This window comes from Caretta caretta, chromosome 3, assembly GCF_965140235.1.
Source record: "Caretta caretta isolate rCarCar2 chromosome 3, rCarCar1.hap1, whole genome shotgun sequence".
NCBI classification, from domain to species: domain Eukaryota; kingdom Metazoa; phylum Chordata; order Testudines; family Cheloniidae; genus Caretta; species Caretta caretta.
The window spans coordinates 73779586-73801556 of record NC_134208.1 but is presented as its reverse complement, the minus strand read 5'-3'; the positions used below and the strand labels follow the sequence as shown (position 1 = coordinate 73801556).

At 42.5% G+C, this 21971-nt stretch overlaps 1 protein-coding gene across 2 annotated transcripts in view; it reads right to left on the bottom strand.

Moving 5' to 3' along the window:
- The window catches only part of FUT9 (fucosyltransferase 9), a 120389-nt gene that overhangs the window by 30052 nt on the left and 68366 nt on the right, over positions 1-21971 (bottom strand). The window contains exon 1 of one of the 2 annotated variants that reach the window (XM_075126588.1): positions 19972-20000. The exons of the other annotated variant lie outside the window; for it this stretch is intronic. The gene's annotated coding sequence lies outside the window, so the exon portion shown is untranslated. Of the gene's footprint in view, positions 1-19971; positions 20001-21971 lie in introns of those variants that run through there. 2 annotated transcript variants of the gene reach the window in all.

The following is a 21971-nucleotide window of genomic DNA, read 5'->3' as shown; positions in this document are numbered from 1 at the left end:
ACCCAAGGTTACAAAGCTTTCTCTTAGGCTCTGAAATGGAAGAGGCACTAAAAATAATCTGTGGGAAAGGATGGAACTACCAATACCTGAGATTTATTAAAATTATTGTTTTAGAATTTGAGACCTTTAAAAATATGATCCTCTGTTGACAGAATGATGGGTGGAAAACGTATATCTGCATTCCAATCAAATTCTGATCTTGTGCACATATGCACAACTTACATTGGTGTCAATGGACCAGACCTGAGGGCAAAATGTGTACCTCAGTGCTGTTTTCTGCTCTCTGCTTCCTGTTACCTTTCCCTCGAATGTGCGATATGCCACAAATGAGTTGTCAATGCCATTGCTAACACCGGGTAAGTGACATGCTGTTGAGTACTCCTCTCTCTTGCACCAAAGAAGATTAAAAGGTGTAGAACAGATTTTATATGCAAAAACTATTTCTTGGGGAGAATTATAAAATACTTTAGTCCACTGTATAAAATTTTCCTCAAAGTGAAATGCTCATAATGTGGCAAATATGCAGTGCTAATCAGTCCTGTCTGATGTGTTAGTCGGCTTAATCTACACTAGTGGAGATGCAGCTTATAGCAACCAAAAAAAAAAAAAGTACTTGTGCCAGTATAATTGCATCAACACTAGAGATCTCACTCCAAACCAATCTTATTATACTGGAAAAAGTTTCTCAGGTAGGCCTGGCCTGAGTATCGAAAGTACTCCAGATCAGTCAGGTGAACATCATCTATAGCATAGAGCACAGTTGCCTGATATTCTGCTCCAAATGCGTCCTGGAAATCAAATTGTTCAGGTGCATTTACCTACATAAACCAAGATCATCACCTTAGTATTTTGGCCAAAAGTTAAGAAGATATGGTCAAATTTTAGTCCCATTGAGGTCAATGATTATTTTTCCACTGACGTTACTGAGATCATGATGTGGCCTGTCTACCAGTCCTCTAGGTCCTAACTTTCTTTTATATAAGTGATATACATGCCATTTTTAAACTTCCTGATAATAAGACAGATTGAACCTAAGAGTGGCCACAGTGGGTCAGACCAGTGGTCCATCTAGCCCAGTATCCTATCTTCTGACAGTGGCCTGTGCTAGATACTTGAAAGGGAAAGAACACAACAGGGCAATCATCAAGTGATCCATTCCTGTAGTCAAGTCCTAGCATCTGGCAGTCAGAGGCTTAGGGATACCCGCAGCATGGGGTTTCATCCCTAACCATCTTGGCCAATTAATGGACTTATCCTCCACAAATTTATTTAATTTTTTTTAAATCCACTTTTGGCCTTCACAGTATGAGTTCCACAGGCTGGCTATATGTTGTGTGAAGAAGTACTTCATTTTGTTTGTTTGTTTGAAACCTACTGCCTATTAATTTCATTGGGTGATTCCTGGCTCATGTGTTATGTGAAGGGGCAAACAACACTTCCTTATTCACTTTCTCCGCACCAGTCATGATTTTATATGATTCTATCATATCCCCCCTTAGTTGCCTCTTTGTCAAGCTCAAAAGTCCCAGTCTTTTTACTCTCGCCTCATATTGAAGCTGTTCCATCCCCTTGGTCATTTTTGTTGCCTTTTTCTATATCTTTTCCATTTCTAATATATCTTTTTTGAGATGAGGTGACCAGAACAGATACAGTATGCAAGGTGTGGGTGTACTATGGATTTATATAGATTTATATGGAAATATCATCGCACCATATGATATTTTCTCTTATTATTTATCCCTTTCCTAGTGATTCCTAACATTCTGTTAGCTTTTTTGACTGTTGCTGCACATTGAGCAGATTTGAATTATCCATGATGATTCCAAGATCTCTTTCTTGAGTGGCAACAGCTAATTTAGACCTTGTCTTTTTTGAATGTATAGTTGGGATTATGTTTTCCAATGTGCATTACTTTACATTTATCAACAGCGAATTTCATTTGCCATTTTGTTGCCAGTCACCTAGTTTTGTGAGATCTCTTTGTGGTCTACTTTGGACTTAACGATCTTGAGTAATTTTGTATCAACTGCAAACTTTGCCACCTCACTGTTTACTCATTTTTCCAGATTGTTTATGAATATGTTGAATAATACTGGTCCCAGTACAGACCCTTGGGGGACACCACTATTTACCTCTCTCCAGTCTGAAAACATTTATTTCTATCCTTTGTTTCCTACCTTTTAACCACCTACTGATCTATAAGAGGACCTTCCTTCTTATTCCATGACTGCTTACTTTGCTTAAGAGCCTTTGGTGAGCGACCTTGTCGAAGGCTTTCTGAAAGTCCAAGTATACTATATCCACTGGATCACCCATGCCCACATAGTTGTTGACATCGTCAAAGAATTCTAGTAGATTGGTGAGGCATGATTTCCCTTTACAAAAGCCGTGTTGACTCTTCCCCAATAAATCATGTTAATCTGTGTCTGATAATTCTTTACAATAGCGTCAACCAATTTGTCTGGCATTGAAGTTAGGCTGACTGTCCTGCAATTGCCAAGATTTCCTCTGGAGTCTTTTTAAAAAATTGGAGTCACATTAGCTACCCTCCAGTCATCTGGTGCAGAAGCTGATTTAAGAGATAGTTTTCAGTGGGTTAAAGCAGAATTATACATGAGTACAAAAGAGGCTAAGATCTGATCTACAATAGATAAGACCTGTCAAAATCTCCATAAAGACCATCAAAGCCTTCTTTCCCAACATTTTTGGGAATGTAATGTTTCTACGGCAAAAGAAATTTCATCCGCTGAAAACATTAGTTAGATTAATTTACCCTCTTCAGTCAGGATCTGATCCAATGCCCATTGAAATCAAGTTGTAAGTAATTCCTCCTATAAAAGTATTCAGCTAGTGCAGGGTGAATAACTTATTTTTCAATTCGGTGGCTGAACTGAAAAGAAAATCAGAAAAAATAATTTTGGGTTCAGCAGAAACTTAATTTTTTTGCATTTTTCAGCAACCTAAAAACTAAATAAAAAATAAAATAAAACAATAATAATGAATAATAATAACAATATTAATTTTGAGTCAACCCAATTTTGAGTCATTTTGTTCAACCAAAAATGAAATGTTTCATTTCTTTTACCTCTAAAAAAGTAAAAATAAGTATAATTTGAAACAATACACTGTTTTAGATCCAAAAAGGCAAAATTAAACTTTAAAAAAAATTTTTTTGGTGTTTTTTTGACTGAAAGAATTCATCAAATTTGACACAAAAGCTTTCAGTCAACCCAAATCTGCACTTAAAAAAAAAAGACATCTGAAAAATTTAGCCCAGCACTACATACAGTGATGGATGGTAATTTCTTAAATGCCTAATCCATTTCTTTATTTCAAACTGTTCTTCCCCTCTCATTTTTAAGAGATAAAATGGACAGAGGTCTATGCTGATATCAAATTAACAAACACTTTTTCTTCCTTTATTCCCTTCTCTAAAGCTGTGTAGCATATAAAATAGGGATGCTGTAGCCTATTAAGTAAAGGGTGAACTAGAGGCAGACCTGCTTAACATTGTTCACAGTGAATAGTCCCATTGATTTCACAGTGAGGATATGCATTTGCAGGATGAAGGCTTAGGTACTTCAAATTTCAAACGGTAATTAGAAGACATACCTACATATATCATTGCTTTTATTTCAGCAATCTGTTTTCCCATTTGCTTCAGTTAAGTATTAGGTCTCTTTCTCCTATCTGTAGTAATGGAAGTAATAACCCAACTAACCCTGATTTAGCCATTTCTCAAAATAAAACTGATGCCACATCTGCAACTATGCCACATCTGCAATAGTGACAGAATAGCACAGAACAAATTAAGCATTTGGACTGGACGGAAAACAAGAATTCTGTTTCTTGAAGTTTCAAAATTTGTTTTGTTCTGCATTGCAACAAAAACAAGAGTTTTCAATTTTTTTTTTTTTTGTAAAAAATGAGTGTGAGAGAGAGAGAGAGAGAGAGAGACCCACCTGAAAATAGCCAATAATCCTATGGTTGGTCTCTCTCTCTCTCACTCACTCACTCAAAATTAAATCCTGGACTTGAAAAGCCTTTCCAACAAAAGTTTAGTTGGAACTGATGCATTTCCACAAAAATATTCATTTCTGACAAAAATTTCCTGACCAGCTGTATTAAGCAGGTAAAAATCTCCTGAAGTCATTATAAAACCAGAACAACTAACAAGGGAACAATCCTAAAAGGTTGAGATACAGTAACCCTGTAAAAATCACATACACAAGGAATGAGAATATAGAAATTGAAATAAAATAATTTTCCCCAAGGAACTCATGATCATACATATTAGGTACATAAACATTATATAACTCACGGAGGATAGATCCATCAGTGGCAATTAGCCAAGATGGTTAGAGATGCAAACCCATGCTCTGAGTGTCCCTAAACTTCTGACTGCTGGAAGCTGGGATTGGAGGACAGGTGATGGATCACTTGATACATTGCCCTGTTCTATTCACTATCTCTGAAGAATCTGGCACCGGCCACTATTAGAAGACAGGATACTGGATGGACGATTGGTCTGACCCAATACAGACATTCTTATGTTAACTTACTGTATTTACCAGCCCCTTCAATTTAAGATAATATTAATTTCTAAGCCTGAATCACCTGCATATGAAATATAAAGTTTCATGCAACAACATAGTATGACAATTGATCTTGGTTTTCTTATAAAAGAGGCATATACCTGGAAATCCCAATGAAAATTAAATGTCTTATGTTTAAAGTTATTTAGAGGAGCCTTACCAGATAAATTTCCACATCCTTCCCTCTGGAGCTAGGGTGACATGGTCATAGTGAACTGCATTGTTAAGCAGATAGGCTACCATGTACAAGTTGGAACTGTGGGTTTACCTGAAGATATGAGTTGCAATAATCAAACCTGGCAGTCATCTGTGTGCAAATCACTTTAGCCAGGTCTGTATCTGGTAGGATGGAGCATAACTTTCTGGTCAGTGACAGATCAAAATGGGTTTTATTTACTGCCATGGCTATTTGGGCATCTAGTAGCTCTCAGGAGTCCAAGAAGACTCCAATGTTGCAAAGAAACTTGACACTCTGAGGCAGATGACCTTGACAGTGGAGAATATCAAAGGGAAGGCAAGAGCTTCCCTTTTCCAGCCAACCTCACCTTAATCAAGCCTGGGCTCAGATTCAGTGAGCTGCCCTTTATCCAGGAGTTCATTTGGAGATGGTTCCCTTCCTCCCTTCCTCCCATTTTCCCAACCTCATAAGCTCACAGTCTCCATGCCCAGCCAGTCCCAAATCCACTGAAGTTCCCAGTCCCCAATAAACTTGTTTATTAAATTAAATTAAATTATTAAAAGAGGCTAGAAACTTGATGGTAGTTAGTGAAGTCTCTGGAGCTAAATGACAGTTCCTTTAGTACTGGTAAAACTAGTGCATATAATAGAGTAGGTGGTAGATTCCCCACAACACAGGAGATGTTGACAAACTCTGTCAGAAGGAATCCTGGGTGTTCTTTTCCATACTTTTCCTTTAGGACACCACAGATACGGGGGGGGGGGGGGGGAGGGAAGCGGTGATCTTCTCTGTGAAATAAGGGTATGTCTACACTACGAAATTAGGTCGAATTTATAGAAGTCGGTTTTTTAGAAATCGGTTTTATATATTCGAGTGTGTGTGTCCCCACAGAAAATGCTCTGAGTGCATTAAGTGCATTAACTCGGCGGAGCGCTTCCACAGTACCGAGGCAAGCGTCGACTTCCGGAGCGTTGCACTGTGGGTAGCTATCCCACAGTTCCCGCAGTCTCCACTGCCCATTGGAATTCTGGGTTGAGATCCCAATGCCTGATGGGGCTAAAACATTGTCGCGGGTGGTTCTGGGTACATATCGTCAGCCCCCCGTTCCCTCCCTCCCCCCGTGAAAGCAAGGGCAGACAATCATTTCGCGCCTTTTTTCCTGAGTTACCTGTGCAGACGCCATACCATGGCAAGCATGGAGCCCGCTCAGGTAACCGTCACCCTATGTCTCCTGGGTGCTGGCAGACGCGGTACGGCATTGCTACACAGTAGCAGCAACCCCTTGCCTTGTGGCAGCAGACGGTACAGTACGACTGGTAGCCGTCATCGTCATGTCTGAGGTGCTCCTGGTCGCCTCTGTGAGGTCGATCAGGAGCGCCTGGGCAGACATGGGCACAGGGACTAAAGTTGGAGTGACTTGACCAGGTCATTCTCTTTAGTCCTGCAGTCAGTCCTATTGAACCGTCTTATGGTGAGCGGGCAGGTGATACGGACTGCTAGCAGTCGTACTGTACCATCTTCTGCCGAGCAGCCATGAGATGTGGATGGCATGCAGTCCTTCTGCACCGTCTGCTGCCAGCCAAAGATGTAAAAGATAGATGGAGTGGATCAAAACAAGAAATAGACCAGATTTGTTTTGTACTCATTTGCTTCCCCCCCTCCCCTGTCTAGGGGACTCATTCTTCTAGATCACACTGCAGTCACTTACAGAGAAGGTGCAGCGAGGTAAATCTAGCCATGTATCAATCAGAGGCCAGGCTAACCTTCTTGTTCCAATAAGGACAATAACTTAGGTGCACCATTTCTTATTGGAACCCTCCGTGAAGTCCTGCCTGAAATACTCCTTGATGTAAAGCCACCCCCTTTGTTGATTTTAGCTCCCTGAAGCCAACCCTGTAAGCGCCCCTCCCAGCGTCAGAGCAATGGCAAACAATCGGGCATCTGAGAGTGCTGTCCAGAGCAGTCACAATGGAGCACTCTGATGGGGCTAAAACATTGTCGCGGGTGGTTCTGGGTACGTATCGTCAGGCCCCCGTTCCCGCCCTCTCTCCGTGAAAGCAAGGGCAGACAATCATTTCGTGCCTTTTTTCCTGAGTTACCTGTGCAGACGCCATACCACAGCAAGCATGGAGCCCGCTCAGGTAACCGTCACCCTATGTCTCCTGGGTGCTGGCAGACGCGGTACGGCTTTGCTGCACAGTAGCAGCAACCCATTGCCTTCTGGCAGCAGACGGTGCAATACGATTGGTAGTCGTCCTCGTCGTGTCCGAGGTGCTCCTGGCCACGTCGGCTGGGAGCGCCTGGGCAGACATGGGCGCAGGGACTAAATTTGGAGTGACTTGACCAGGTCATTCTCTTTAGTCCTGCAGTCAGTCCTATTGAACCGTCTTATGGTGAGCGGGCAGGCGATACGGACTGCTAGCAGTCGTACTGTACCATCTTCTGCCAGGCAGGCAAGAGATGAGGATTGCTAGCAGTCGTATTGCACCATCTTCTGCCAGGCAGGCAAGAGATGGGGATGACTAGCAGTCGTACTGTACCATCTTCTGCCGAGCAGCCATGAGATGTGGATGGCATGCAGTCCTTCTGCACCGTCTGCTGCCAGCCAAAGATGTAAAAGATAGATGGAGTGGGTCAAAACAAGAAATAGACCAGATTTGTTTTGTACTCATTTGCCTCCTCCCCTGTCTAGGGGACTCATTCCTCTAGGTCACACTGCAGTCACTCACAGAGAAGGTGCAGCGAGGTAAATCTAGCCATGTATCAATCAGAGGCCAGGCTAACCTCCTTGTTCCAATAACAACGATAACTTAGGTGCACCATTTCTTATTGGAACCCTCCGTGCAGTCCTGCCTGAAATACTCCTTGATGTACAGGCACCCCCTTTGTTGATTTTAGCTCCCTGAAGCCAACCCTGTAAGCCGTGTCGTCAGTCGCCCCTCCCTCCGTCAGAGCAACGGCAGACAATCGTTCCGCGCCTTTTTTCTGTGCGGACGCCATACCAAGGCAAGCATGGAGGCCGCTCAGCTCACTTTGGCAATTAGGAGCACATTAACCACCACACGCATTATCCAGCAGTATATGCAGCACCAGAACATGGCAACGCGATACCGGGCGAGGAGGCGACGTCAGCGCGGTCCCATGAGTGATCAGGACATGGACACAGATTTCTCTGAAAGCATGGGCCCTGACAATGCATGCATCATGGTGCTAATGGGGCAGGTTCATGCTGTGGAACGCCGATTCTGGGCTCGGGAAACGAGCACAGACTGGTGGGACCGCATAGTGTTGCAGGTCTGGGACGATTCCCAGTGGCTACGAAACTTTCGCATGCGTAAGGGCACTTTCATGGAACTTTGTGACTTGCTTTCCCCTGCCCTGAAGCGCATGAATACCAAGATGAGAGCAGCCCTCACAGTTGAGAAGCGAGTGGCGATAGCCCTGTGGAAGCTTGCAACGCCAGACAGCTACCGGTCAGTTGGGAATCAATTTGGAGTGGGCAAATCTACTGTGGGGGCTGCTGTGATGCAAGTAGCCCACGCAATCAAAGATCTGCTGATATCAAGGGTAGTGACCCTGGGAAATGTGCAGGTCATAGTGGATGGCTTTGCTGCAATGGGATTCCCTAACTGTGGTGGGGCTATAGATGGAACCCATATCCCTATCTTGGCACCGGAGCACCAAGCCGCCGAGTACATAAACCGCAAGGGGTACTTTTCGATAGTGCTGCAAGTTCTGGTGGATCACAAGGGACGTTTCACCAACATCAACGTGGGATGGCCGGGAAAGGTGCATGATGCTCGCATCTTCAGGAACTCTGGTTTGTTTCAAAAGCTGCAGGAAGGGACTTTATTCCCAGACCAGAAAATAACTGTTGGGGATGTTGAAATGCCTATATGTATCCTTGGGGACCCAGCCTACCCCTTAATGCCATGGCTCATGAAGCCGTACACAGGCAGCCTGGACAGTAGTCAGGAGCTGTTCAACTACAGGCTGAGCAAGTGCAGAATGGTGGTAGAATGTGCATTTGGACGTTTAAAGGCGCGCTGGCGCAGTTTACTGACTCGCTTAGACCTCAGCGAAACCAATATTCCCACTGTTATTACTGCTTGCTGTGTGCTCCACAATATCTGTGAGAGTAAGGGGGAGACGTTTATGGCGGGGTGGGAGGTTGAGGCAAATCGCCTAGCTGCTGGTTACGCGCAGCCAGACACCAGGGCTGTTAGAAGAGCACAGGAGGGCGCGGTACGCATCAGAGAAGCTTTGAAAACCAGTTTCATGACTGGCCAGGCTACGGTGTGAAAGTTCTGTTTGTTTCTCCTTGATGAAACCCCCCGCCCCTTGGTTCACTCTACTTCCCTGTAAGCTAACCACCCTCCCCTCCTCCCTTTAATCATTGCTTGCAGAGGCAATAAAGTCATTTCTGCTTCACAGTCATGCATTCGTTATTCATTCATCACACAAATAGGGGGATGACTACCAAGGTATCCCAGGAGGGGTGGTGGAGGAGGGAAGGAAAATGCCACACAGCACTTTAAGCACAGCACTTTAAAAGTTTACAACTTTAAAATTTATTGAATGACAGCCTTCTTTTTTTTGGGCAATCCTCTGTGGTGGAGTGGCTGGTTGGCCGGAGGCCCCCCCACCGCGTTCTTGGGCGTCTGGGTGTGGAGACTATGGAACTTGGGGAGGAGGGCGGTTGGTTACAGAGGGGCAGCAGTGGCAGTCTGTGCTCCAGCTGCCTTTGCTGCAGCTCAACCATACACTGGAGCATACTGGTTTGGTCCTGCAGCAGCCTCAGCATTGAATCCTGCCTCCTCTCATCACGCTGCCGCCACATTAGAGCTTCAGCCCTGTCTTCAGCCCGCCACTTACTCTCTTCAGTCCGCCACCTCTCCTCCCGGTCATTTTGTGCTTTCCTGCACTCTGACATTATTTGCCTCCACGCATTCGTCTGTGCTCTGTCAGTGTGGGAGGACAGCATGAGCTCGGAGAACATTTCATTGCGAGTGCGTTTTTTTTTCTTTCTAAGCTTCACTAGCCTCTGGGAAGGAGAAGATCCTGTGATCATTGAAACACATGCAGCTGGTGGAGAAAAAAAAAGGGACAGCGGTATTTAAAAAGACACATTTTATAAAACAGTCGCTACACTCTTTCAGGGTAAACCTTGCTGTTAACATTACATACATAGCACATGTGCTTTCGTTACAAGGTCGCATTTTGCCTCCTCCCACCGCGTGACTACCCCCTCAACCTTCTCCCCTCCCTGTGGCTAACAGCGGGGAACATTTCTGTTTAGCCACAGGCAAACAGCCCAGCAGGAATGGGCTCCTCTGAGTGTCCCCTGAAGAAAAGCACTCTATTTCAACCAGGTGACCATGAATTATATCTCACTCTCCTGAGGATAACACAGAGAGATAAAGAACGGATTTTGGTTGAATGCCAGCAAACATACACTGCAATGCTTTGTTCTACAGTGATTCCCGAGTACGTGTTACTGGCCTGGAGTGGTAAAGTGTCCTACCATGAAGGACGAAATAAGGCTGCCCTCCCCAGAAACCTTTTGCAAAGGCTTTAGGACTACATCTAGGAGAACCGTAAATGCCAGGGCAAAGTAATCCTTTCACATGCTTGCTTTTAAACCATGTATAGCATTTTAAAAGGTACACTCACCAGAGGTCCCTTCTCCGCCTGCTGGGTCCAGGAGGCAGCCTTGGGTGGGTTCGGGGCATACTGGCTCCAGGTCTAGGGTGAGAAACAGTTCCTGGCTGTCGGGAAAACCGGTTTCTCCACTTGCTTGCTGTGAGCTATCTTCTTCGTCCCCAAAACCTACTTCCGTATTGCCTCCATCTCCATTGAAGGAGTCAAACAACACGGCTGGGGTAGTGGTGGCTGAACCCCCTAAAATGGCATGCAGCTCATCATAGAAGCGGCATGTTTGGGGCTCTGACCCAGAGCGGCTGTTCGCCTCTCTGGTTTTCTGGTAGGCTTGCCTCAGCTCCTTCAGTTTCACGCGGCACTGCTTCGGGTCCCTGTTATGGCCTCTGTCCTTCATGCCCTGGGAGATTTTCAGAAAGGTTTTGGCATTTCGAAAACTGGAACGGAGTTCTGATAGCACGGATTCCTCTCCCCAAACAGCGATCAGATCCCGTACCTCCCGTTCGGTCCATGCTGGAGCTCTTTTGCGATTCTGGGACTCCATCATGGTCACCTGTGCTGATGAGCTCTGCATGGTCACCTGCAGCTTGCCACGCTGGCCAAACAGGAAATGAGATTCAAAAGTTCGCGGTTCTTTTCCTGTCTACCTGGCCAGTGCATCTGAGTTGAGAGCGCTGTCCAGAGCGGTCAGAATGGAGCACTCTGGGATAGCTCCCGGAGGCCAATACCATCGAATTGTGTCCACAGTACCCCAAATTCGAGCCGGCAACGTCGATTTAAGCGCTAATCCACTTGTCAGGGGTGGAGTAAGGAAATCGATTTTAAGAGCCCTTTAAGTCGAAATAAAGGGCTTCATTGTGTGGACGGGTGCAGGTTTAAATCGATTTAACGCTGCTAAATTCGACCTAAAGTCCTAGTGTAGACCAGGGCTAAGAGGATAAATTCTCATATTGGGAAATACTGCATTCTGAGGTTGAGTGGATGCAAACAGGGTTTCTGCTTTTAATGCATTCCATGCTGTATATACACTAAAGCACAGGACCATCCACAATATATTTTCTTCCCCATAGCCGTGGAATCTATATTTAAATCTCTTGTGCTCTATCTTCCTACCAGTGATGTTACCAGCACTTTTTTTTCTGCAGCTGCTCAGCTGTCTAGTTCCTTAAAGGCAATTACTCCATGCTTTGCATTTGTGGTCAGGGCAGCCTTTTCATTACTTCTTTCAAACTATGTATGGTAATCTACCGCTAAGCACAATATGGAGTAAATTTTCCTAGTGGTGCAAGGGCATTTAATGGTGCAGGTTTCATTAACATCCGCTTAATCCTCGTAAAACACATTGAAAACTTGCCCTTAAGGTTTCCAAAAACTGTTCAGGAAAGCAGCTGATTGTGAGGCAAGGTGAACTCACAGCAAAACACTTACCAATAGTTTAGACACCTTGATGCTACTGAAGAGGATTTCTCCTTAATTCATCTGATTCTTTCCTGTCAAGTGACAATCACTTACTTTCCTCTATCTCATTTTTGAGTCATTGGCCGAAAGAATCTGACTTAGATCCCTCTCAGTATCACACTGTCTCTCTCTTTCTGCAGCCTCCGGCTTCATTCACTGCATACTTTCCAACTTCCGCACTGAATGAGGCAAGGGTTCCAGTGGAAAAAATAGTATGTGATCATGTAATTAAAGACTTTACTATGTACATTAAAAAGAGGGCAGAATTAAGGCTGACAGCAACTTTAATTCTGTTATTTCCTAACTTTGAGTATTTTGACTTTGCAAACAACATAGTTTTTGTGGGGTTTTAGGAATGAAATACTGATTTCTTTTAGTGGGTTAGAATTTGTCTGAAGACAGTGGGGTTCAAGTGAGATTTAAATGAAGAAAGGAATAGTCCAGTCTAGATTTAAATGATTCAGAAGAAAGCAATAGTCCAGTCTAGATTTAAATGATTCAAATAATGGAGCTTGCACAACTGCTCTAGGGATATTATTTCAGAATCTACTATCCTGGACAAGAAACTTTACTGGGAAATATATCCGGGAAGAAGAAAAAGAATATAGGTATAAATGGCACGTAGTTTAAAAAAAATTAGCATGTGATAAAACACTCCCCTACATAGGCAATATCACCTTATTTGTAAATTATTTAGTTCAAACTCTAATCCGATTACTATAGTCAATGATTTTTTGTCCAACTCCATCACAGTTCAAGGTGATGCTGCCATCTACCAGCTAAGTCCTATAGACTATTTGGTGCAATCTGTTGCATTCCAAAAACAAAATAAATGCTCTTCAAAAGTATCCCTCAATGACAGAGCAAAAGAGACCTATAAAGAATGATTTGCAAAGACATGGAAATCTCCCAATTCCTCTGTCAGATCAAATATTGGGCCTGATCTTCCTTGAGGGTTGTGAGGCCCTCTCTTATTAGAATCCATAGCTCAATTCTCATTGCAGATTCTACTAGCAGATTGTCTTCAGAGTGGATATTAGTTTAATTTCAGTTTATTAATTTCTGTGCACTTAAACTGTCCTGCAGCAATATATACCAACACTGCTTTTCTTACTGTTAGTATTCTGAAAGTACATTTGAATTTGTAACTCTTGTTAAAATGAAGTGTGAAAACAAAAAACACGCAGCCAATTGCAAATATAAACCCATTTTAGAGTCCTAAAGTACTTGGGATTTCCCCCCCATAATTACCACAAATTTGAATGTAGTGTAAAAATTGCAACAACTATTGGTCTCAGCACACAAAGCTCCATCCTGATTTGAACAACTGGAGCTGTAGGCTTTTAGAGCAACAATGGCATACTAAAGACAATGGTGCCTGCCATCTGTTACTTATTGTCCGCAGACTCTTGGCATATTAGCAATGTATGTCTCAGCAAATTTTGGGCACCCATGGGTTATCAGGTGCTTAGAATAGGACCTGAAAAATACTGCATGTGACACAACCAATTCAGCACTATTGTGTAACTTTAGTTGAAAGAGTAAAGAAACATAAAAGGATAAGATTAAAATGGAACATCAAGCAGAATACAGTGTTTCTTAACGGAGATGAGGGGGTCTTTGCTTGGTTATCAATTTCCACGTACACCGATGAGAATAGTAATCATTTAATGCAGAAAGCGATAAGAAGTAAATGTTATGACTGAAATTTCAACCAGGAAAGTGCCCATGGCAAATCCACTAGCCTGTACTTGCTGCAGGAGGAACTGGAACCCCTGACCATGGTTCAGCTATTCTCATGAGACTGAGGCTAACATGCAGGCAAGTATGACAGGCACGTTAAATTCATGCGTGTCCTACAAGGTCCATGACATCTGGCAGCCCCGAAGAGAAAAATGGAAACACTTTGAAATAGGAAAAGGTTATTGAAAAAACCACGGAATTTGGCACAAGGTCTAATGGCAGATTAATGCTAGAGCTGGTCAGGAGTTCATCGAAGAAATGTTTCCTGATTTGTGGAAACTGAAACTTGTCACGAAACATATCAGTTTCAACACAAGTTTCACTGGGAAGGCGTCTCATGTTTGGAATAGAATTTCTGGTCACTACCAAAGAGAATGCCCCCAGAACAGTCTAGGGATTGAGGAAGACCCAGGTTTAAATTTTTGGTTTGATTCAGGGAGAGACTTGAACATGGATCTCCAACAGCCAAGGTGTGTGCCCTAACCCCCAGGCTACTGAGGGATGTTTCTGTCTAATGTGGTTTTCTGGTGTGGTTTGTTTTTTTGGAGGTATTTTTTTGCAAAAGTTTTTGAAAGGCCTTTTGTCCTGATGCAAAATGCGAATAATATTAGACATCTCAAAATTTTTCATAGGACAGGAAATTTCACACCCAGCTTTAGTTTTTAGAGCCAAAACAGCAATAATAGAATTGTAGGACTGAAAGGGACCTCGAGAGATCATTTAGTCCAGTTCCCTGCACTCAAGGCAGAACTAAGTATTATCTAGACCATCCCTGACATGTGTTTGTCTAACCTGCTCTTAAAAATCTCCAGGGATGAAGATTCCACCACCTCCCTAGGCAATTTATTCCAGTGCTTAACCACTCTGACAGTTAGGAAGTTTTTCCTAAACCGCCCTTGCTGCAATTTAAGCCGATTGCTTCTTGTCCTATCCTCAGAGGTTAAGAACAACAAATTTTCTCCCTCCTCCTTGTAACAACCTTTTATGTACTTGAAAACTGTTGTCATGTCCCCTCAGTCTTCTCTTCTCCAGACTAAACAAACCCAATTTTTTCAATCTTCCCTCATAGGTCATGTTTTTGTAGACCAGGGGTTCTCAAACTGTGGGTCGGGACCCCTCAGGGGGTCAAAAGATTATTACAGGGGAGTGGTCACAAGCTGTCAGCCTCCACCCCAAACCCCACTTTGCCTCCAGCATTTATAATGGTGTTAAATATTTAAGGAAGTATTTTTAAATTTAAAAGGGGGGGGGTCCACACTCAGAGGCTTGCTATGTGAAAGGGGTCATCAGTACAAAAGTTTGAGGAAGTTCTAGATCTTTAACCATTTTTGTTGCTCTTCTCTGGACTTTCTCCAATTCATCCACATCTTTTCTGAAATGTGGTGCCCAGAACTGGACACAGTACTCCAGTTGAGACCTAATCAGTGTGGAGTAGAATGGAAGAATTACTTCTTGTGTCTTGCTTACAATACTCCTCCTAACACATCCCAGAATGATGTTTGCTTTTTTTGCAACAGCGTTATGCTGTTGACTCATATTTAGCTTATGATCCACTATGACCCCCAGATCCCTTTCCGTAGTACTCCTTCCTAGGCAGTCATTTCCCATTTTGTATGTGTGCAACGGATTGTTCCTTCCTAAGTGGAGTACTTTGCATTTGTCCTTATTGAATTTCATCCTATTTACTTCAGATCATTTCTTCAGTTTGTCCAGATTATTTTGATTTTAATCCTCTCTTCCAAAGCACTTGCAACCCCTCCCAGCTTGGTATCATCCACAAACTTTATAAGTGTACTCTGTATGCAATTATCTAAATCATTGATGAAGATATTGAATGGAACCGGACCCAGAACCGATCCCTGCGGGACCCCACTCGTTATGCCCTTCTGGCATGTCTGTGAGAACCCCTGATAACAACGCTCTGCGAACGGTTTTCCAACCAGTTTTGCACCCACCTTATAGTGGCTCCATCTAGGTTGTATTATCGGTGTGTATTACTATCGAATGTATGCTTCTTTTGGTTCTGAAGAGTATTTAAATGTCATAATTAATCTAAGCAACAAACAAACAGCAACAAAGCAAATTAAGCATTTGTTTTGGTATGGTAAGAACAAATCTGTGCTGTCTTATGGGAGTATGCAAGATGTAATGAAAGTAAATTTAAATATTACTGAAGCACTAAGAAGAGATGCTGCAGTTAAGGGTTTTATGGATGTTTTATTTGAATAGATTTCTTATTTTATATTATTCTAAAAGAGTTTGGAGCAAGAAAAATGCAACATAGTGTTGCTCATGCAGAAGCATCACAGCCAAAACAGGAGGAGATAGTTACCTCTCTTTAAGGTTCAGGTTGGAATGATTTCTGCACACTTGGCAACCAGAAGGATATTGATGAAACCAAGAGATCTCAGGAAATGGCAAGAAAAGTATTAGGGTGCCGGAGGGATAGATATATGCAAAAGATTAAAAATGTAAAATCTGTAGCCTTGTTAAGCAGTGATTAAGGGTAGCAGAGGACAGGGTAGAGGAACGGGGTTCAGTGAGAGGCAGCTAGGGTAAACATGTACAACTTGGAGTAATTGGATAAATAATCTATGACAAGTATCTGAAAAAATGTCTTCTTAATTATGAGATCTATTAATAAGGGAATTGGTGGAAGACCCATTACTTATGAATAAAGCACTGGAAATATATTGTAAGGAAAAAGTGGCAATAACAGAATGGTAAAAGGATGGATTAGAGGACATAACATTTTCCGCAGCTAAATTTTTATTAGTCCTGCTATGAAATAAGTATTAAACTGGACCCAGGGGAAGATGTAGAAGATGTGCTACAGGCTCCTCACCCAGGCTGGAGAAGCAAGGATGATTTGCTATTTTCTGAATGAGTAGGGGAAGGAAAATGAACAACAATTTTAACAGAAGTAGGCAAATAACTCTTCACTGTTGTAACCACATATTATCATCAACTCAGTAAGATTTTGCTGACGTGAAACAAAAAGCTGAAGGAATTTCTGGTGAGCGAATGGTGATCTCAAGATAAAGATCTGGATGTCAATATGAAATACAGCACTTGGGCTCTATATCTCCATGGGAGAGAACCAGAGGAAGGTATTCTTTTTCTTTATATCTTGGAATGAAACTTGGGGGGTGCTTCGATGAGGGTAAAGCACATCATGTTTTTCTTGGCCTGCTTGCTAATGAAGAGCTGACATTACTACCCTGGTCTTAGGATTTCTTGCCCCATCACTACTATGAGTGGGACATGGACAGTAGGAGAGGGGAGAAAAGCCTCACCACAGGATTCTGGCTAACCCAGTGGAGTTACCTTGAGATATCATGGTCCAGATCCTCAGACCCTTAGTTCCCTGTGCACCATTCCAGTAGCACAAGGGAACAGACTGAGCTACCATAGCCAGCTCTATGCTAGCCCTTCCAACAGATGGCCATCCTAGTGTGGGCTAGGGGCTGTCTTGGGGTGGGTCCGGGACATGACCAAACAGAGTGGTCCCATAGGGATCATCATCCACCCATACAAGTTAGAATAGCCTAGAGCTGTTTAACTTCCACCAGCATTGGTTCAGCCCCCAGATCATGGGGGGGAAAAGAGAGTGGCATAAAACTATCTATGCCCCTATCCCCCATTTGCTACTCTGACACACCTGGGGTATAGCCCCATGTCTAGTATATCCAGGGTCGGAAGATGAATGTGTCTGGGAAAAACCCTTGAGCTAATTCCCTATAAGATATTCCTTGAGGTCTCTTCCTCTAGAAAAGGACCTTCATCTCTGCCAGACTAGCTTGTTTTTATTTCGGCAAGGAGCAAGCAATATACATATCAGGTAAAGGGATCCCTTCACTGACTATTGAAAAGCAGCCATTTTGGACAGGGGCTGTATCAGTGGGTTGGGGTGGGATACAGCAGTTGTTCAATGGTGTACAGTGACATTTTGGAACAGTCTATGGGCCAAATCCTGCGACTGACACTCAAGCAAAGTTGGCAGTGACTTCACTGGCAGTTTTAAATAGACTAAGTGATTCGACCCTATGGGAGGATGTAAATAGCGACGTTATGTCCAACTGAAACCAGAGAGGGAACTGGGATAGGCAATGTCACCATCCAAGTGGAATTTGACTAGGACATCAGCATTAATATCCTAATTCTAGCAAAATGTGGCATGGGATTTTTGAAATATAACAGTCAGGACATAAGTCTTGCCCAAAAGATGGTGGGCTAAATTCTCTTCCCAGTTACACTGGTTCAACCCCATTGACTTCAGTATGGTTTTACAGGTGCAAAGAAGTGCAGAATTTGGCCCAGGATCTTCAGCCACGCAATGCCACCTAATAAAATGTATTCTAGTCTGAAATGGAGAGAAGCATGACATATACTGAATTGCCAGCATGATTTTCTGCAGCACCTTGGGTATTATGACAGCTGGAAAAAAATCTCTCATCATGAAGCAAAAACCTACATAGTTTCTAATAGCCTGTACCCCAGCAAATGAATAATCCCATTCATTTTATGTGTTGTTTAATCTAGCAATATACAATTCTTGTGCTACTGAGCCATTTGAAAAAAAAAAACAAGCTAATTTTGCTTGGGCAACTGACAAGAGAGCAGCACTTTTCTCAAGCTTCATTTTGTTTCTAATTTATTTAGCCATGAGGCAGGCAAGGTAAGCCTTTTCTAGTTTATGTAAAGCTAAGAAGAAAAGAAGAATTCCACATATTTTAGAGACTACCAGATTTAACATTTGCATTTGATTTGCCATCCATAAAAATATTTTTAATAGAAGGACATCAAAGTTTATCTCTCTAGCTACCTTTGTCAGGGCTGACAATTTTATTGCTAGGTGTTGCCAGCAAAGAGCTTCTGAAATTTTTCCAGTTATCTTCTCCACTGCCAGAGTCATTACATTTGAGATGAAAGGCACTAGAGATTGTGTTGTAAAATCTAAATTTAAAATCTGTATGCACTGACAAACATCAACATGCTATAATAGTGGACAAATTGCTGTTAAACCCTACATTTATTATGGAGTAGGCTTACCTCAGTGTAACAACACTGAAAAATAAAAGGATTCTTGATTCCTAGGTGAAATATTAAGGGTGCCTTGAAAGAGTCCATATAGTTTGCTGCTCTTCCTCTGAGTAAATAAGTTCAATTCACATAATAAATATTGACAAAGATTATCCTTTCCTCTTGTGCACTCTCTTCCCTTTTCCCCGCTTTTCACCTTCCCAGCTCATTCCTTTTCTGTTATCTCTTCTCCTCTTCCCTATTGCCATTCCCTTTTTGATGCACTCCCCTTAAGTCATCCCTCTTATTTAACTGCAGTCTTCTCTCCAACCCACCCCTATTCTTCTCCCATCGTTCTGTATTTCCCCTTCCTCTTCCTCCCACTTCCAATCAGTGTTGACGCATCTCCCCCTCACTCCACTGAGTGTGTATGGAAACTTGCTTATGTCTGATAATTCATCAGGGTCTAGGTTTTCAGAAAACGTTAATGTCTGTGGAAGAGAATACAATGGAGCAGGGGAGAAATGTAACGTATGAGAGAAGGAGAGAGGCAATGCAATATGGCAGGGAAGTTGATGGAGAGGGAGAGAAACTGGAATTCCTGAGCATTGCTTAAGCATCAAAAGATTAATAAACTAAGGTTGATAGAAACATTACAGTACTCTTTATGGAACAGTAATATGATGAGAGAGGCATGGAAAGATCATGTTAGGTAGAGCTCAATCAAGACAGACAGGAAGGATACAGTGTCATACATGTGTTACAATAAAAAAGTAGGAGGAGTCAAAGAGTCATAAAAATCTTTGTCTCTTTTTCTTGTGGTCTTTCCGCTACTTATTTGAAAGCTAGAGACTCACTAAAATTCAGGTCTCTTTTTGGTTGAAGGGACCAGTCTATTCTTAAACATTTTTTTGGCCATCAAATGCTGCACAGAATATTCACTTTCACCACAGGCATAAATAATTAAGACTATTGTAAACTCTCCCAAAAAGAGTGAGCCAAATGCAAATTGTCAGTAAGAATTTATAAAAAAAAATAAAAAAAATAAAATCAGTTATTAAATACCTCCCCAAAAATATGGGATTTGGAGCAAAGCCAAAGCATGTAAGTTAGCAGGCCAGTACACTGATTTACATTCCCAGCAGTTTTTAGAACAATATTGTGTAGCTAAGCACAAATAATACACAGAGCTGTCATGAAATTGATTCCAACTGTGTATGCTCAGAAGCCAGGTTAGTGGCATGCATTGCTTTTTTAAATGTCATTTAAACATATAAAGGTATATGTCTTTATCAAAAGATGTAGAGGATATCATACTTAAGTTTTCTGGTGAAACATGGTTCCTCTCTGTAGAAATCACCTGCATTGTAAAAGGAACAAAAACACTGTATTTCATAAATTGAAATTAATTGCACATGGCATAAAAGATAGAAACATCTTTTAAAAAGAAGTTGTGCAAATGATCATCACAGCCTAGGGCTTTAAAAAAAACAAACCAACTCTGGCAAAGCAATTAATGATAACAAGAATTACCCTCATGAGATAACATGATCATAAAATACAAAGGGAGGGCTGAGATTTATTCATAAAAGGGAGTCAAAAAAGCAAACAGAATGTTGGGAATCATTAAAAAAGGGATAGATAATAAGGCAGAAAATATCATATTGCATCTATATAAATCCATGGTACAACAACATCTCAAATAGTGCATGCAGATATGGTCGCCCCATCAAAAAAGATATACTGGAATTGGAAAAGGTTCAGAAAAGGGCAACAAAAATGGTTAGGGGTATGGAACAGCTTCCATATGAGGACAGATTAATAAGACTGGGACTTTTCAGCTTAGAAAAGAGATGACTAAGAGGGGGATATGATTGAGATCTGTAAAATCATGACTGGTGTGGAGAAAGAAAATAAGGAAGTGTTATTTACTCCGCCTTATAACACAAGAACTAGGGGTCACCAAATGAAATTAATAGGCAGCAGTTTAAAAACAAACAAAAGAGAGTATTTCTTCCCTCAAGGCACAAGTGGAACTCTTTGCCAGAGGATGTTGTGAAGGCCAAGACTATAACAGGGCTCAAAAAAGAACTAGATACATTCATGGAAGATAGATCCATCAATGGCTATTAGCCAGGATGGACAGGGATGGTGTCCTTAGCCTCTGTTTGCCAGAAGCTGGGAATGGGTGACTGGGGATGGATCACTTGATGATTACCTGTTCTGTTCGTTCCCTTTGGGGCACCTGGCATTGGTCACTGTCAGATGACAGGATACTGGGTTAGATGGACCTTTGGTCTGACCCAGTATGGCCGTTTTTATGTTCTTGATATCCAAAGAAATATCTAATACCTTTTTGATTAGTGCTATGTGGTATAAATGTAAAATATAGTTTGTTATATTGGGCCTGTTGGCCTTCATCTTGTGTAATCATTTATGCTAATATAAAGTGGCTTTGAAATGCTACAAACTCAGAATGGTATAGGGTTTGTGACAGGGTCGGGCCGGATGGCTACAGGAGAGTAATCCTATTGGGATCCGGGAAGTGGGCGGGCAGCCTAAGAGGGGGATTCACAGGACCTGGACACCAAATAAATCCGGTGGACAACTAATGAAATAACAGGGACAGGAGTGTGGTCAAAGGATCAAACGAAGGGAACCGGATGGGGACACTGAGCAGAGAACCCCGGACAGCACCCACTGCTCCTCAAAGGCGTCAAGGGACTCAGTGGATGCCTCCCAGAGGAACTCTGCCCGGATACGTGAACGGACAGAGGATCGGAAATAGGCCCCACAGTCACAGGAGACTCCAATCGGCCAACAGGAGAGTAACAGAAGGCCGATATATTAGCCCCAGGTTAAGTAGGTCCCTTGTCCCCGGGTAAGGTAACAGGGAAGGTTCCAGAACAATCAGGAACCTTCTGGAGACAATTAAGACAGACATGCTGAGTAGAACACCTGCAGCCAATCAAGAAGCTGGTAGAATATATTAAAGCAGGCTAATCAGAGCAGCTGGGTTTAAAAAGGAGCTCACTTCAGTTTGTGGTGCGCATGTAAGGAGCTGGGAGCAAGAGGTGCTAGGAGCTGAGAGTGAGAACACATACTGTTGGCGGACTGAGGAGTACAAGCATTATCAGACACCGGGAGGAAGATCCTGTGGTGAGGATAAAGAAGGAACATGCCAAAGGGTAACCAACAGAGAAAGAAACCACTCACCCAGCAAAATTAAATCTTATTGGGTATACTGTAATGTACTCTATATATGATTGTTCTTTTCTGTTGTTCTTGCTGTTTGATTCCAGTGCAGTGACAACTAT